This window comes from Tamandua tetradactyla, chromosome 3 (genome assembly GCF_023851605.1).
Source record: "Tamandua tetradactyla isolate mTamTet1 chromosome 3, mTamTet1.pri, whole genome shotgun sequence".
Classification (NCBI taxonomy): domain Eukaryota; kingdom Metazoa; phylum Chordata; class Mammalia; order Pilosa; family Myrmecophagidae; genus Tamandua; species Tamandua tetradactyla.
This window is the reverse complement of record NC_135329.1, coordinates 190,756,618-190,775,463: the sequence shown is the minus strand read 5'-3', so window position 1 is coordinate 190,775,463 and position 18,846 is coordinate 190,756,618. Positions and strand designations below refer to the sequence as shown.

General features: G+C 38.1%; 1 long non-coding RNA gene across 3 annotated transcripts in view; it reads right to left on the bottom strand.

The window, feature by feature from the left end:
- Positions 1 to 1,737: 1,737 nt before the first annotated feature.
- LOC143676536 (uncharacterized) overlaps positions 1,738 to 18,846 on the bottom strand; it is a 29,260-nt gene continuing 12,151 nt past the window's right edge. For 2 of the 3 annotated variants that reach the window (XR_013172153.1, XR_013172154.1), the window contains 4 exons: positions 13,492 to 13,592; positions 11,088 to 11,181; positions 9,782 to 9,960; positions 8,442 to 9,014 (listed from right to left, as the gene is read on the bottom strand). This is a non-coding gene — a long non-coding RNA (uncharacterized LOC143676536). Of the gene's footprint in view, positions 2,339 to 8,441; positions 9,015 to 9,781; positions 9,961 to 11,087; positions 11,182 to 13,491; positions 13,593 to 18,846 lie in introns of those variants that run through there. The other variant, XR_013172155.1, reaches the window with a different exon arrangement.

Sequence of the window (18,846 nt, the reverse complement as noted above, 5' to 3'; positions counted from 1 at the left end):
GTCACTATACCTAATGCTCGATATTAAAACGTAGGCCACCATTTGCTGGCTGCAGGAGAATGAAACCAAGAATAGGTGAGAAAGAAAAAAAGGTGTCTGTTATACTTCAGAACCCATTGTGGCAGTAGGGACTGTAATACATTCTACAACTGCTTTCTTGAGAATTTTCCCAGAATCTCTGAGCGGTTGGAGTACAAAGCAAGTGCAGTTGAACAATGCAATGCGTGGACTGTTGTATGTTCTGAAAGTGCCCCACCTCAGCTGCTCAGTATCCTTTTCACTATTTGCTTCATACTTGAAACCTTCTCCAAGAATTTCCCTTGAATAATGGTGGCAGCTTCTGGAACCTGAGACATCCCAGTGCCAATAATTGAATGCTGTGGGAAACAAGAGTCCTGCTTGCAGGTGTATGGGTGGTTCAGTGGTAGAATGCTTGCCTTCCATGCGGGAGACCTGGGTTGGATTCCCCGGCCATGCACCTAAAAAAACAAAACAAAACAGAGTCCTGCTTCCTGGCCCAAAGGTAGAACAGACTATGGAGTGCAATTTCTCCTTCAGAGCTCCTCTTGGGATTAGGCTGAGACTAGACCTGAAATTACATCCTTACTTAGTTTCTCCCCCTTCTTTATTCTGCTTCTTTCATGTCCTCATAGGTTCCTTCCAAGAACATACCCTTACTCTAAGACAAACTTCTACACTAAATTATTGCCCCTATCTTTGATGCTATATTAAAACTTCCTTCTCTCAGATAACATATCGAGGGGGATATGCCAGTTTCCTGAGAGTATGATCTTGAAAGTATCCAGAGGAAATCTTGTAGGCATCTATTTTATACCACTGAGCCCAGAAACTTTCTGTTATTGTGCCCAGAGGTACCTCCATATTTTGAAGGTCCTGAAGTTCTGGAAAGTTCTAAGAAACATATGAATATGAGTTTAACTACTAAGCAGTAATTTTTCAAATAATAACTATTTATAACTCTTTACTATGATAACTTACAAAAATTGTTTTATTTCTTTTACTGTCTTACCTTTGCACCTTAGTCATTTCCCAAATCTTATTTCATTGAGTGAGAGAAATCTCTGGAATGTAGGGAGAAGTTCTTTTTTTAAATATACCTTGTTATATTTGTGCCTGGAACTCTTGATTAGAAAATAACACTTTCTGCTAGCACAAGTGGCTTTGTACAAATGCAAAGTACACAATGAAGAAAGCAAATATAAAGAGAAAGCAAAATCCTAACCCTACAAGTGAAGTTTCATTTTTATATGTAGCAAAAATAATAGGTATTAGTGTTTTTCTCTATAATAGTTGTTCAAACTACTTAGTTTTTACATCAGGCTGAGGCTTGTTTACTTCTAAGATTTCCTTTGGGAAAATGCGACATTCTAAAATTTTTTCCTTTTTTCATAAAATCGTGACACATTGCTTGAAAAATAAAGATATTCAACGTTTAGTATTCATTATTTTTAAAGAGTTTGTAAATGCTGTTTGAAAAACTATAAAACCTCTTTAAAGTTTAGTTGAAAGATGCTGTCTTTGTATTTTTTATAATAGTAGAGTTGTTTTTTCTCAGTAAAATTATGCCACACTTAAGTTTTATAAGTTTTAGTGTATGTTATTGACCTTGAAACGATCTTGACTTCAATTTGGCTGATGTGATTTTACCCAACCTCAGAACATTTTTTCGTTGAACTTTCTTTCTCTTCCTCTTCCCTTCCCTTCCCTGCCCTTCTCTTCCCTTCCTGAATAATTCCACCTGAAGGCCGCCAGGTGCAGCTGAGCACGGTAGACATTGGGTCGGGAGAGGAGGCAGCTGTGATGGCCCAGAGCAGGGTCCCAACGACCAAGGCGGTGAGGGGGACCTTCCTACGTGTGGCTAAAGCAAAGTACATTGTTGGCTGGAGTGGGCTGGGGGGCACCTGTGCAAGTGGGGTGCCCACAATGGGGTGTTAGAACCCGAGCAGGGAGTGGTGGCCCAGGGAGTGGGTTATTGAAACCTGAGCTGGGTGAGAAGAATGTCTGTGCAGGATTCGGCTCAGAATGGGGTGCCGGATAAGAACAGCGCTTACACTCTTTGCCTGGGCAAGGTGGAAAAGGTGTAGGAGGGAGGATATTGCAACAGTGGCCTAGTCTGGGGCATCCGAGTCTGAGTTGGGTGAGCAGGGTGTCCACACAGAAGGCAACCTGCCAGCTACTTGGAATCCAAGCAGGGGAGGAGGAGGGTCCGCGTTTGGAGTGCTGGGAATGCCTGGAACTGGATGTTGGAATTCACGTGGGTTATCTGCCTGGGGTAGGCGAAGCAGCAGTGATGGGAGATTGGTTCCATACTGGGATGCTGGGAAAATAAAGGTAATTGGAGTCAGGTCTCTTATTCTCAGAGAAAGGAGTTAAAAATACAGAGTGGGAGAAAGCTAGAAAAAACACTGGTTTTTAATTGGAATTTGAAGTATTTGTGTTAACACATAGTTTTCCAGATAAATAGTAAGTAGACAGTGGATGGATGGGTGGATAGATGGATGCACCTGTGTGTGTGCATCTATGCTTATGTTCTCTAGTTTTGTTCATTGAGTGGCAGTACAACATCCCAAGAACAATGAACACCAGCACTTACATCTTGTTTTCTAAATACCGTTCTCCGCTGGCTGGAGGGAGCTGCCTGAAAATGTGGAGCTGTGTTCCAGTAGCCATGCTTCTTGGAGATGATTGTATAATGATAGAGCTTTCACAATGTGACTGTGATTGTGAAAACCTTGTGTCTGATGCTCCTCTTATCTACCTTATCAACAGATGAGTAAAACATATGGAATAAAGATGAATAACAGGGGGAACAGATGTTAAAATAAATTTAGAGTGAAATGCTGGTGATCGGTGAGGGGGAGGGGTGGGGGTAATGGTATGTATGAATTTTTTTCTGTTTTCTTTTTTTATTTCTTTTTCTGAATAGACTCAAATGTTCTAAGAAATGATCATGATGATGAATATGGAACTGTGATGATATTGTGAATTACTGATTATATATGTAGAACGGAATGATCAAAAGTTATGAATGTTTCTGTTTGTTTGGTGTTTTTTGGTATTTAAAAAAAATTAATAATAAATAAATACCATTCTCCGCTAAAAGGGAGAAATGGCTGATTTTCAAGTCAGGGCGGTGGAAATATAAGCTGAACCTGAAACATCTTTTTGTGTTAGAAAGAAGAAACTGCTGTTAAATGAAACTACACGACTGTCTACATTGACTTGGGAGTGACCCCTTTTCCTAGAAGTAACAGAGATTTTTAAAGAATTAAAAATAAAACTGGGGGTCTTCCAAAAGCAAAAAAAAAACAAGAATGTACCCTGCAAAAGTTACAATTTAAGCAACAACTGGAAATTAGCTGACTTCCTTTAAACAAAAATAGCATAGCAGAAGTAGACAAATATACTGTAATAGCCAATCTATGATCATTTCCTGCTCTGTAAGGCCCTCCTGGTAATAAGGAAACTAAATGTCAACCAACTATTGTAAATTTCCGTTTAGAAATCCCTTAGTTGTCTTTACAAGCTCATTTAACTTGCTAACCATTTTGAGACTCTTAACTTCGATTTGAGATCTCCCTGTTAACCGTACTCTTTCAATAAACCTATAGTTTTGATTACTATTGGTGATTCTGTTACTTTTTGAAGCGCTCAAAGAAGGCACCCTCATTGACCAAATCTGGAATAATTTATTATCAACATAAATAATGACAGTATCATGTTTTAATGTATTGAATAAAATGGAAAACCATAAGTCCATAATAATATAAATATATAAGCTAATAAATTGAGTATTTGATGTAGAACAGGATATTCTCAGAGTTTTAAAGTACCTCCCCACAAAATACAATTAATTGCAAATGGGAAAGTAGTCATTTTATAGTCAAGAAGCCTGGGAGATGCTACCTTAATCAAGGGATTAAAGTGAACTACTTCAGTAGTGGGGTAAATAAAAACCATCTGCCACCTGATAGGATGCAGTGGGAAGAAGACAGCACCCTTTCCTTGATATTACTGCCAAAGTACAGCCTGAGGACCTAATCATGAGGAAACACCAGACAAAGCCATTTTAAGGGACATTTTACAAAATAATTGGCCTGTAATTGTCAAAAGGGTCATGAAAGTCAAGAAAAGACCAAGACCCAGGACCTGCTCTGATTTAAAGTAGTCTATGGAGACATGACAATTAAAGACCACATAGGATTCTGAGCTGGATTTTCTATATATAGCATTATTGGGAGAATTATCAAAATGTGAATGAGATCAAGAAAGCAAACATTAGTAATGAAGCCACACTAGTTTCCTGAGTTGTGTAGTTGTATTACATTTGTGAAAGGGAATACTCTTGTTTGTAGGAAATACATGGTAAGGTATTTCCCCCCAAAAAAGGATTTTTGGTGTGTGTGTGTGTGTGTGTGTGTGTGTGTGTGTTTTTCTTGTAATATACTGGCTATTTTTCTGCAAACTTGAGATTGTTTCAAAGTAAGAAAAAAGTTTAAAAATTATGCCTCATGAATTTTAATGCAAAGATAATTTTCTAATAAATGGAACAGCCTGGTGAAATTGCCAAAAATTGTGTTGTTTTCAGGACGCTTCTTGATAAATATATCCTGCATCTGTCCCCTTTTCTCCTTCTTTTCTGTTGCTGTCTTAATCTAAGTTAGGCTCCTCTTACATGCTCTACTTCAGTGCCTCCTACACTGGACAGTGGGCCTGCCTGCCTCCACTCTTGCCCACCTATTATCCATTCTCCACCCAGCAACACAAATTTAAACCAGGTCTTGTACTTCTCTTCATAGAAAATCTTCGGCTTCCTAGAACTCACAAAATAAAACCTTAACTCCATATCTGTCTCTAAGTCCTTCTCTGGAGCTTCAGGACCTTCTCAGCTCTCCCTGCCCACTTCTCCATCTCCCATTCAGTGTGCTCCAGGCCTGCAGGCCAAGTGTGTTGTTTGAGAGTGTTTTGTTTATTCTCCCTAGAAGCCTAACGTATTTGTTCTTAAGTACTCTGTACTTAGTCTAAGTTCAAATGCTACCTCCTCAGAAAGGCCATCCCTCATTTCTCAATTCCAAAGCTCCTTCTGCTCCTATTATTAGTCTCTATCTTACTATCCTACTTAAACTTTCTTCATAGAACTTATGACTCTCTGAAATTATCTTGTTTATTTTATTATTTCCTTTCTAGCTTCCCTACCTAAGCAAGGACCTTGATTTCCAGGTCACTGCAGTATTTTAACACCTAGAAGAAAACCTGGTTCTTCTTGGGAATGAATGAATAGTGAACAACAAAAGTATAAGTCAAGAATACAGGCTCGATGAGAGTGCCTTTTGAACCATGTCAACATTTTTCAGTTCAGAAAATAAAGTCAAATTAAAAATAAAGAAATTAGCTTAGATGAACACCATAAAAAGTCACACAAAATAATTCAAATTAATTTTTGAGCACATTACTCTCATACTCGTCTCTTTTTACACCTCTTAGTGAGATATAGTCTAACAACAAAAAAGATGCAAAGAAATCTTAAACTTGACTGAACAGGTTTTGTTGGCAATGCTATATGTGTTACTTTATGTATGTTACAAAATAGAACAAATTACTAAATATATTTAAATTGTTCAGAACTAGGGTTCTGATGGTGAGAAAAGGAAATTGCAAATGTGGGATGATTGATGATGGATTTGAACTTGAAGTATATACAGATGACCTATTATATATAATACAAAATATATATGTATCCTAGGCCCTGTGAAAAGGTCGAAAAGCAGTGGCAGCCCTATAGCAATGACATACTAGTGCCTCGATAGCAGTTTCTAAATGTCATTTCTCATGAAAAAGAAACAAAGCTCCTTGGAGAAATGGCTGATTCCAAGTCCAGGGAAGGAAAAGTACAACAAAGTAAGAACTGCTCAAACACTAATAGATGTATTTCAAATGAACGCAGAAACTGGCTTGGAAGGGTGTCTATTGGCCAAATTTGGGGCAATTTGAGCATCAAAGAAAGAAGAAAAAGGCCACCTTTTTAGTGGAGAGATCTGGTGAGTAAAGAGACAAATTAACATTTTGTGCCTTCTAATGAGAAGTAATGGGAAGTACACATCACTTACATGGTATTCTTGTCAGAAATGTTTAACCTGAATCCAATCACAAGGAAACAACCAGACATAGCTAGATGTATAATATCCTACAAGAAAACTGGCATGCTTTCTACTAAAATACCAATGCCTTAAAAGGCAAAAACAATAGGGAGATTTTTCTAGATTGTAGGAACTCAAGCAATTGGACAACCAAATGACAAGTCTAATCCCTGATAGAATACAATTGTTCTCAATGGTGCATTTTGTCTGCAATTTACAAAAGATTTAGCAAAAATAATGAGAGAGAGAGAAAGAATAAAACTTGGACAAATGTTAACATTCAGTGAATTTAAGTAAAGGATAAATAGGTGTTCATTGTACTATTTCTTCAACTTTTCTACATGTTTGAAACTTTTCCAAATAGAGAAAAGAAGGGAAACCACAGCAAAAGACTGCAGACACTGAAATCAGACTGCATGGGTTTAAATCCAGACTTTAAACTCTAGTTGTGAGACCAGCATTTCTAGGCTTGTTTTCTCCTCTGGGAAAAGAAGGTATGAGGGAACTTGTCTCAGAGGATTTTTTCCCTTGAGGTTTAAATATGAAAATGCACGTCAAACACACAGCACAGCTGTTTGGCCTATAGTTAAGTGCCTATTAAATGTCAATATGCTTATTAACTCATTAAATGTTAATACTGATAAAACCTGGGGTAGCTTTGCATGGAATAAGTCTATCATTTAACTAATAACTAAATGGTAGATATTTACAAAAGATAGATTTCGTAAAATTTCCATGCCTTCTCTTTTCTATCAGCTCTATGGCAATAAATGTATAAGAATATTTCTGCTGGTATGGATAAGGCAGCTTAGAATGGCTTTAGTTTGGTTCTTCTTTGTTCAAATTGACTCTTTGTTTCCAACTATGGGAATGACTGAGATGTTAATACATATAAACACATGTGACCACCCCTAACAGTCACATGGAAAATGCACAGTGAGTGAAAAAATTTTAAAAAGCCTCTGCTTTGTTTTCCAGGTGTCTGTGTCAGCTGTCACGCCCATGTTCTGGCTATATTTAGGGTGAATGGGCTCCCTCGAGTCCTCTACCCATTAACCCTAATTCAGAGTCCCTTTGTACCTTTTTTGTGAGTTCTGAATGGTTCCTCTAGGCTACACTCAGCCAGAATAATGGGCATGTGGAATCTGTGGTTTGAATGAGGCCAAAGACATAGACGGAGCAAAAAAAATTCTCATCCAGTGGCCCCTGTGGATCTCCCAGCTAGAAGGTCATTCATTTGTCTTAGGGCACCTGAGCACACCACCATGGGTTTGTGGAAAGAGGAGCCTTAAAGCTCCTATCCCTCATTAACAGTTTTGCACAATTAGTTTAACACATTAGTCACTTAACTAAGTCTTGAAAAAACAGCACAGTTAAGTTTGGGCAGAAAAACAGAGAAGATCGAATTCTGGAGGGAGGGAAGTTTTCCCAAAAGGAATGCAGTTCCACCGGCCCCACCGAAAGGTGGGATTGCAAATGGAGGATGGCAACAGGTTTTGGAGGGAAGGCCTGATGAGAGGCGGGGTCAAGGTGCAAAGGGCAAACCTCCACCTTTATCCTCGGGCTGGTCCTACATAGTTCAGTAGACCATAAAGATTACTAGAAGGCTCTCGCCTCTTATCTTAATTGCAAACTACATATCAAAATGTTTTTTTAAAGCACTGCTGCAAAATTTGTCTTAAAAAAAAGTAAAAAACAAAAAAAAAAAGGAGATTTTCCTTTTCCCATTAGCCCCCAAAGTCAAGTAAAGCACCGAATTGCCTAAAACCAAACCCTTTTGCCATTCACCAGATGGGTGCAAGCAAACGATCCATCTTACGAAAGGGATGATAGATGACCACTGAGTTAAACTCACATGGCCCCCGGCGCTTACGTGTTCCAAGACTAGAAAAGAGAAAGCAGTCGTCCCTGAAAAGGCTAAAACTTTGCCCCAGATGGAAACACGTGCATCTGAATTACATCCAATGAATGAGTCTGTAACCTTCTCTGCAGGTTTCACTCTTTGACTTTTAAAATATCCAGTGTTTCTGATTTTTTCAAAATTTGCTCTATGATGGAATCCTTCCAATTTAATACTGTAGCCCAGGAATCAGCAGAAAGGGAGTATATCGTGATTTACTACAAGACACAAGCACACGACTTCTGAAGGTCATGAAAGAAGCAGCTGGAGGAGAAGGACCCCATGCACCTCAATTATTCTCAACATACTGACCCTCCTCAAACCCAAAGATACACTAAAAGAATTACAGAGCTGATCTGAAATAATAAAACGGATTGGGCTATGATTTCTGGTTATTATTTTTGCAAATAGAAGGGAGCAGTGATATAGATGATGTCAAATGGTAGCTAAACCAAAAATTAAGCTGAAATGCATTTTTGTCTTATACTTGATGGAGATGAAGTAAATATTTGGTTAATTCATGCACAGCACTTCAAAAATGGCGAAAACGCAATGTGGGGAGGGTGTGTAGCTGGGACATATACATTTTGCATCAGACAGAACTAAATATGAATTCTAGCTTCACCACTGCTGGCTGCATGGCAAATTCTGAGCATCCGTTTCCTCATCCATAAATGGGAGTCACACCACCTCACTTCAGGACTAATGGGACAGCACTTGCTGATCAGCAGATGGAGCCTACAAGTAGGCAATAGCAGTTCACCAGCATTACAGGAGGACTTATCTCAGCCCAACTTCCCTTTGGACCCTGCCTGCAAGGTTTGGCCCTGATGTGCCTGCTACCTGATGAGCTGAATAACAGAACAGTGCCCGAGGGTAGTCTCTCTCCTCTACCTTCCTTTCCATCAGATTCACAATCCACTTGAGTGCATCAGGGATCCATAGGATGGAAGAACCTAATAACAATGGAAAGATCTGATAAAATTTAAATACTGACAAGTATAAGATTCTATTTTCATAACAGGGTTGAAATAAGCAAACTGCGTATTGCTGTGTGTGTGTGTGTGTGTGTGTTTCCTATCTGTGTTCTCTCAGATACGAATTTCATGAAAAATCCAAATTCAGGCATCAGAAACCAAAAACACTTTCACACAAAGGTGCCTGGCAGGGTCACTAGTTACGTGACCACTCCACCCAGGGGTGGGTGTCCTGACTCAGTAGAAGCCCGAGAAGTACCTGGCACTTGGACTCATCTCCTCCCGCAGCTTTACCCTGATGACAGCTTTATCCTTACATCCACTTTCCACTTCCTCCTGAAAGCTGTCAAGGTTGTGACTGAATTCTGACCCTGGTTCTTTTGAAATCCTTGTGAAATACTTTAATCACTTCCTCTTCTATTGCAATTTTTCTCTCTTGTATTCTTTCAAAATCTTTGCTTATGAAATTGCCTTATCCACCAAACTGCAGTTCACGTTGCAGAGCCCTCGCCCCATCCTTTCTTGTTTGGTATTTTATCTAAAACCAAATCAAATTCAGAACTACGCTTCTGTGTCTAAACTCCGATTTTACATGTGGATACTGTAGAAACTTTATTCATTACTTATTTGGCCCATTTCAACCCGTCTTTGTTTTACAGTCACTCGATACAGATTTGAGCGGGGAGATGCTCTGCTGAGCCCCTCATAGCACAAAGTATTTATTCCAGCCACCGAGGCTTGCTCACCTTCCAATCCTGCTTTAATTCCCCTCAGTTTATGCAGGAATCTGAAGCTTTCCTAATAGCCCCTGAGTGAAGGGAATCTGAAGGTCTATTCCGATGAGGTGCTTTTCCAACTCCACATTTGCTTAACATCATGCATGCGATCTAGTCTCCTGTTTAAGAAGGTATTGTGTGCGGATAAACTAGAAGATAGGAAACAAATTGACTTATTCATTCTTCAGGCAGTAAATGAGGATGTCTTGTCTGAGCTCTTTACCACCAACATAAATAACCCTCAACTCTCCAGTCCGTGTTAATAAATCTGAAACTCCTATTATCTCCAACACATAGCATGTCTATCTTTTCCTAGCCCTTGGAAACATCCATTTCACTTCTTTTGTAGTTCTCATCAGGTTATTATCCCTTGTCTTATTAGAAAATGTTGCCCAATCTGTCCTCTGGTTTGCTCAGCATAGTTTTCTTGGATAATTTCTATTTCTACGTCTCCCCTTCCCCTGAAAAGCTCACTCCTGGACTCAGCACATTACACTTGTTATCGCAGAGGAAGTGCAGTGTGGCTGGTGCACAAGGACCACCGACAAGACTCCTTGCCTTGTGGACCATGGAGAAGTCAATGGGAGAACATACGTGCCACACTGGCCATCCCAGGTTATTTGAAAGATTCTGTAACTATCATTGATAAAAAAAAATTAAAAAAATTAATTCCTGCTGCACTTCTGTCCAGAGCAACCCACAAATCAATGCCCAAGTGAGAAGAGTTTGACCACACATCACACCTGCTTAGCAAAATACCCACCCTTGTGACTTTCTACGTGAGGTACCCATTCGAAACCAGCATTTCATTGTATTCCATCTATGGAATTATTACTAAATATCATATGTCCATCCTAAATGAAATTGAGGACCCCTCCCCCCATTAAACTCTATTTCCAGGTCCTAGGTAATGAGAACTACCTATTTCTCTGCATGCCCCAAGCTCCCCTAAGAGTGATTTTTATGATATGCCACACACCCCAATTTTAGATCAGACCTTTCCAAACAATACCCTCCAAATTTGGTGAGTCTATGCAGGCATTTTCACAAATAGAAAATGAATTTTATTAACATGGAAAAGTGTGTGAACTTAAAAGTATTTTTCCACTGTTTTGGCCCTTCCTGTCCAGGAAGGGGAAGAGAACAGACCTCTGGTGCATCAGATGCAGCACTAGCTTCTATCTGTATATTATCTCAACTTGTACTCACAGCAACCTTAGGAATTATACTGCTAGCCTGACTGTGCATCTGATAAACTAAACTTCAAAAACTTTACCTGGCTGGGATCTCATCTGATTGAAATGCTCCTTCTCTCAACACAGGATATGCCTCGTTCAGGGAAGATGCTACCTCTTCATTCTAGAACAACTCTATCCAGAACAGAAAAAAGAATGAGGGAAATCAGTTCATCCCCAATTTGGAAGGAGTACAAATCTGTCATCCTCCCAAGTTTGAGAAAAAGTGTCATGATAAATTGTTTTTAGCTTAGTATATATGATGTAGGTTGTAAAATACAAATAAGATGATGATTTTGTTTAAATAACAGAAAAGACGTATAAACATTTATCGGAGTCATTTTTAATGAGAGCTCTGTGCAGAGCTTGTTAAATGAACATTAGGCACATCTGCACCACATCTATGGTCATGCGGCCTAAAATTTTATGGTTGGCGGCAGCAGTAAAATCACACCATCCCTCTCTGCTGTCAGGTAAACCAAGAGGCCTCTCCATTGGGTATAATGTTAGGAAACAATCTAGGAGGAGATGAGCATTTGGGCATGGTATGGGAGCCTGATGTAGTCTTTGGATAACAAAATTGAGAATGCAGAGAAAAAGTACCTAACATTTTAGGTGATTGTGGTATCCTAGGCAACAGAAGTGTAGAAATACACTAAGATAAATACATTTCAGGATTGCAGTAAGGTTCCTTGTAAGAAGGTCCAGTCCACCTGCAAAGTGTTCTATCTGTAATTTATCTCTTGCATAGCACATGGTCGTTTTTCTGTTGTTGTTGCTGCTAATTTTTACCTGACAAACTGTTAGGTGGTAATTACTGCTGTAGTTATTTAGATTGAACAGCGAGTGAACAGTAATTAGGCCACAGAATTTGATATAGACCCAACCCAGGGGATTTGACAAAATATCACTTTACTATTTCTCTGTAACTCTTAAATCTATTTATAGATTTAGCATAAAAACTTGAATGTGTATTTGTGCATCAGTGCAGAACGCCCGCTGTGATAGGAGGAATGATGCCTTCTACAGATGTCTACAGTCTAATCCCCAGACGTGAATATGCTCCAGTCCACGGCAAAGGTGAATTCCAATTACAGATGGCATAGAGGTTACTGTTCAGCTGACCTGATAGGGAAATTATTCCAGATTATCCAGGTAAGTCCAATATATTCACAGGGACCTTATGAGTGGAAAAGATGGGCAGAAGAAAGTATGGTAGACTGATGTGATCTGAGAAAGGCTCAACCAGCCATTTCTGGCTTTGAAGATGGAAGCAAGGCAGACAGTTTCTAGAAGCTGGAAAAGACAGGAAAATAGATTCTTGCTTATAGCCTCCAGAAAGCAATTCAGCCCTGCCAACACCTTGTTTGTAGTCCAGAGAGACCCATTTCAGATTTCTGACCTACAGAACTGTAAGATAGTGAAATTCTAAGCCACTGAATTTGCTGTAATTTGTTGCAAAAACAAAAGGACACTCACCCACCCAGTATTCTGACACAAAAATATGAATCAGTACAAAAGACTTCGAATACTGACTAATAAAGATACTTTAAATTTTTGAGACTGATAAAAGCATAGCTGATTCCCAAAAGAAGTTTAAGTGCATTTAAACTCCAGTAAAGATTTTTTAAAAAGTGTGTGTGACGGTTGGGGGGGCAGGTTGTGGGAGCAGAAAGAAAAAAAGAGGGGGGAAAGGAAGGGTAAATGAAGCAGGAATGTAAACTGTTGCTAATTGAAGGGTACATGAGGGTTCATTATACCATCCTCTCTGCTCTAGTGAATGTTCGAAAATGTCTAAGGTTCAAAAATATTTTTGCTCTGCCAAATTAAATAAATTTGCAAAAGGACCCTGTAAGGAAAGCCACTACAACGTTCTGCATTTCTTTCCCTAGAATAAAATGTGAAAGACAAAAATCTAAACCTTTCCCCTCCTGATTTAATCTGAAAGCCTTTCAGTATTGGTCTATTTCCGCTGAAGATGATCTATACCACATTTTCATTGCAGAGGATTTGTTTCTGCTTACGTTTGAAAAGCAAATCTTTCTGTGCCAACTCACAGAGAATTATTTGAACGTTTTTGGTAGAATAGGTAAAACTAAAATACCATGAATTGTGTGATTAAAACCAGAAGAACATAAATATAGCATTGTGTAACAAAGATCATAATACTATTTTTTATAACTGTTGTGTTTAATCCCAATTTTGCCAGCATTGTGTTAAATAAATCACGCAAATGTAACATATCATCGATGCATTCTATCAAACAGAATTTTATAAAAAAAGACGGTGAGGCCATGGGTTTCTATGTTGCTAGCACTACAGAAACTAGAAATTTGCTAAAGAATTGGATACATTTTCTTGCTTCCTTGAGCTAACCAAATAACCAATATAACCAGCTACTATAGAGGAAAGAAATACTTTTTATTGTTTAATTGATCAGCTTACCCTGTGGGTTGGGGACAGCAGGCCTGTTTAAATCATATTGGTTCACACAAAGACTTGTGCACAGAAGCAGATCTTCTTGGGGGTCAACAAGATTAATTTAGCTAGGAGGAATGAAAAAGAAAGAAAAGTAAAAGGCCTGGGATGTATTTACCACTCTATAATTCTAACTGCAGTTCTCAGTTAATTTAGTATCTATTATATATTTTGGGGATCTTTGCTCTTTCTTAATTTTGCCCTTCCTTTTATCAATTAGCTGTAGTATTTTTCTGAGAAAGCAGAACATCGTGCTAAAAAGTGTACATCTGAAGGCCCCATGAAAATCATGTCTCTGTCTTGATAACATTTATTTTGATAACACTTATTACTTGGAAAGTAGGGTATTGATCCTGTGATCCTTGGTCACTATCTACAGTTACTCCTTTTAAAATAGGTTTCTGTTCTTACAGACTTATCAATTATGATGCTACACAAAGAACCACGGTACCAATTTTATCTTCCAATATCCAGAAAGTGAGACCTGAAAAAAAAATCCATCCTATATTTAAAAATTCCAAAAAAGTTTTTGCCAGTTCAACGATGACCAGTTTATCTTTTTAACACTGCCACCAGCACCATGGACAAGAAGCTTGTCCTTATATTTGATGTCTGCAGCATGAGAACTTGGCCTCTGGTTCTCTCTTTGATGGAGAAGGAAAACAGCTGGTACCTATTAGGTATATTATATACCTTCAAAAACTGGAAGACTGTTATTAGGTTACCTTTTTTCTCTTCTCCAAGATAAGCAAATCCAATTTATTTAAATCTTTCTTGTAAGTTCCATTTTCTAACCCTTTCATCAACATTCATAATCTCTTCTGAATTCTCTCCAAATTTCAGACATCTTGTAAAATGTGAAGCCCTGAACTGGAGAACAGTTCCATATAAAAATCTGAGGAGGACTGAGTAGGAGAAAGTATCATCTATTTATCCATCTGTCTATTTATTTTGTGTCCATGGAGGGTCTACCACCATTGACCATAGATGTTGGGCATATTATGTACTAAATCAGCACGAACATCAAAGAGGAGAAAGCATGTCCCTTTTTGCCTTCGACTCTTGGCTTAAGCCAGATCCTACCTGAAAGAGTCCTTAAGACATATCTAAAGCACAAAACAAAACAAAGCAAATCTCACCAAGCTCAAAGACAAAGAGACATTCTATTGACTCGGAATCATAATCTCTATCAGCTCTTGTTCTTTCATGATTAAATGTTGATCACCAAATCCCACCGTTGCATGTGTGTATGCTGGGTAGGGGTCTCTTTAGTTTCTCATCGTTCACCTCTTGCCAGTCAAAAATGCAGATCATTTCCACATGAAAACTTATCAGTTTTGCTTGTTCTGTTTAAGGAAAGAAGCCAAATTATCTAAGCACACCTAGTGAAATTTCCCATATTTAAAAGCAGGGACCTTGTTCTACATCTTTTATGAATGTTCTAGTCGTTTCTCTGATTCTCGCCTCCTCTTAATTGTCTTTTCTACTTGTTCACTTTGCTGTTCACATCTTCTCCCTTTGTTTTCCACATTCTGTTCCCACCCCTCTCATTCATTAAATCCAATATCTACCTACAGCAGCTATGAATGAAGGAGAAAAGAACTTAGTAAAACTGGATGGAGGGAAGGGAAGAAGAGATGTAATTAAGGGTAGGAGGGTCACCCCCGTTCCTATTTGAAAACATCAAATAGGAACAATAGCACGAGGCACAGGTAACCTCCAGGTTATGAAGCCATGAGAAGAAAGGAAATAAAGTTACCAACTGATCAAACAGATGTAACAGCGTCTCAGACTGAAACTTTCATAGGTCTGAAATTCAGGAAGCTTTTCTTTCTGAGTTATGAGTTGTATTTCATAAAAAACAAGGTTTGGAATAAAGCAGTCTACTTTTTCATTTTCTCCACAACCGGAGGGAGAAAAAAATCTCCTAGATTCTCCACTTCAAAAAGAAGGTCTGTTTATTAGTGCGGCTAAAGTGGGAATTAAATCCAAGAGTCAGAGGAATTCTGACGCGGCGTTCTAGCTCTGACAAACCACCAACAGGCTGGTGTGTTCACAGCCAAACTGCTTGGCAAATGGGTGTTCGAAAATATTATGTCTCGAGTGTAGGAAGTCTGCAGGCAGAGTGTTTGTGGTGTTATCAGACAAAAATCTCTGTGTATCGGGACTTGGTGTCCATGTCTCTTCAAACCCCAGGCTTTGCACAGAGTTATGTCAACATGTGACTCAGAAGAGGCGGAAAAGGAAAAAATAGGCACAAAGAAGGCAAAGCTGAGGAGAAAGGAGCAAATAAAAGCATAAGCCAAAGTAAGCCAGCTTGGTTCGGAGGAGAACTGCAAATACTTTCTTGAATTTTTAACCAGTCAAAGGGAAAAGGGGAAAAATGAATCTACTTCTTCTCATGTCTAGACCTTTCCTCTCATCTCAGGAGAACAAAGAAATAATCAGAAGATGCATAACATTTAAAAGGAGAATTAAGATCGCCCTTTCATCCAAGCCATTGCCAGAATTATTTATATGATAAATTATCATATTTATATAATATAATAATTGCACCAATTATTTATATTCTAATCTCTTAGCTCCAGTGAGGATTTGTGTTAGGTTTCCTGAACAGTTTATAAGTATAGCTCTCTCGTTGTCATTAGAAAATGATATTGTGAGGCAGATCAGACCCATTCTTTGTGGGTAAATTATGGGACATTGTTCTCCCACCTAAACTGAGCCCTACTGAGAAACACTACCCTCAGGTAGAAGGCACCGATGCTTGACTGAATATCACTTGGGCAATCCTACTCAAAATGAGCATATCTTATTATAAAAACTGCTTTTGTGAATCCAAGGAACTTTTATTTCTCTTACTATATGGTGAGAATTATGACCACCTGGAAATATTGACTGAAAAGAAAACATTTCTTAATTTCCTTTCTAGCATACAATAGCAATTGTGTTTTAGGGTAGAATCTAAAATGACTCTTGGTCCGGTGCATGACATACCATATGTATATAAAAAAGCCAGCAGCATAACGTGAAGTGAATAAATCCCAAGTCTCCTTGAAAAAGGGGAGGATGATAAAAATACTTACAAAATTTGGCCTGCTTTACCAGATAATTTAGAAAATCCAGTGTTCTCTGACTTAATGTAATATGGAGTGGTTGAACAAATAATCCCAAACATGTAAAATAGAATTCCACAACCTGATTCTTCTTGCTCATTCAGACACAACTAATCATGTAGATATAAAAAATGTAAATAGGAGACCAAGAAAGACTGGATCAGGTAGCAAATTCCATTCAATTTGGCAAGATTGTTTTAAATGTTCAGCCAAGAGTCTAAAATTCTAATTGGAAACTAAGACATTTTAAGAGATTATTTTCCCCCTTAAATGAAAAGACTAATATTTTTCATATGCTTTATACAAGATTCATAAAAATTTCACATATGTTTCTAGTGAGATTTTACAGTCAACATAAAAGGATAATGAAATATTAATGATTGTGAAATGCTAATGACCCAAGGGTCATATGTATAACAAGCTATATTTCTCAATCTGATAAACTGATTTTTCTAATTTTAACTGGAGTGTTAAAGAATGGAATGGGTTGTTAAGCCAATTTCTTCTTTAGGACTTTTGTTCTAGACATGTGTTCCTTACCACAGAAACAAAGTGCCTTCGTGAACTAATGTGAAAAGAGATTATAATAAGTGTAGAAAAATTAGTCCAAAAGGAAGATCAGCTCTTCTTCAAGTGTAGCAGATATCCTGCTGCAGCTATTCTTTGGCCATATCCATCAGCCTGATAAAAATGTGAAGACAAAATCAGTGGCTCCTAAATGCTCTGTTTACGGAGCTCTTTTAAATCCACAAATGTTGCGGATAATGGGCTGGTTATGTCTGTTAGAATTTTTCTGAGACTTTCCTGTTGCAAATTACATTGTTTTAAACTAGTAGTTTACTTTCAGAAGACCTGTTGATCTTTGCTTAATTTTTTTCTAACTGCTTTGCCACATTTCTCAGAACTTGAGAATGGGAGGTTTGAGGCAGGAATGCAAAAAAAAAAGTGAACAGCAGGTGGTAAATTTATCTTTTAGTGTCAAAATGTTACCTGTACTTTGGGATTTAAGCAGATTCTGTGTTTAGAATGGCTATGACATAAGTCCTGAAACCTAGAGGGCCCATCCCCTCCAGAGCATCAGCTAGTTCCATCCCCTTACCCCATATTATTGACAGCCCCTTTTTCAATGAAAAAGTTAGAATAGCCATAATCCAAATACCCCTAAGAGTAGGATGGAAAGATCAAAGGTGATAGTGGAGTCATACAGAGAAGGTAGGGTTTAACAAACGAATATGATTGCTGAATTTTTTATTGGTATTTCTTTTAGTCTCCAGTATCTTAGAGCTGCTAGTAGTATAAACCTAAAATTGTGGGATTATAACCCATACCAAACTCTGAAATTTGTTCTACAACTAGTTGCTGTGCTATGCTTTGAAATTTATTTCTTTTTTGTATATATGTTACTTTTCACAAGAAAAAAAAAAAGAAAAAAGTTGATTGTGATGATAAAAAATTTATTCCTTCTAGCCTCCTATTTTCTGGAGCAGCTAGAAGGAAAAAGCTGAGAGGATCTGTCCTGTAACTACCTGTTGAACAGTGCTTTGAAAACTATTGCTTTTTTCTTTCTTTGCTTAGTATATATGTTATATTATACAATGAAAAACCGTTTAAAAAATGGCTATCACAGAGCAAATAGGGACAATTCATGTCAGTGTACCAGATCTCTGGTAGGCATGTTGAGAAAGACTTTCATTTACTATGTAGCAACTAAAAAGAGAAGATGTAAAATAGGTCTATGCTCTGTATAGTTCCTTGCTCATTATTGAATCTTAATCAATCTTTCCTGAATAGATGGATGGTTGGATGGATAAATGGATAGATGGATGGATGGAGAAATTGTCATCCCCTTGATAGTATGGAAGACATGACATTTTCCATAAATCTGAGTAAATGTTTATTGACTTCTGGATATTCAAGAGGTGTGGTGAAGGAAGTGGCCACAGTATTTCTCCAATATCTTTTCTCTCTACTTCTTCTCAACCCTCAAGTAAGAAGAGAGCTGAGGTGGATCAGTTAAGAACTCAAGGACAGGCAATGTGAAGTGATAGGACTATAGAAAGGGAACCAGAAAGAAAGGGCTTGAGGTTCAGGAAGTTGGATCTGAGGTATTTCCACTCCTCCATCACTTTCTACCAAAAGCATGATTTAAAGTTAAATCTCTTAAAACCCTAGTTTCTTAAGCAATATTTACTTTGTGTGAAAGCCA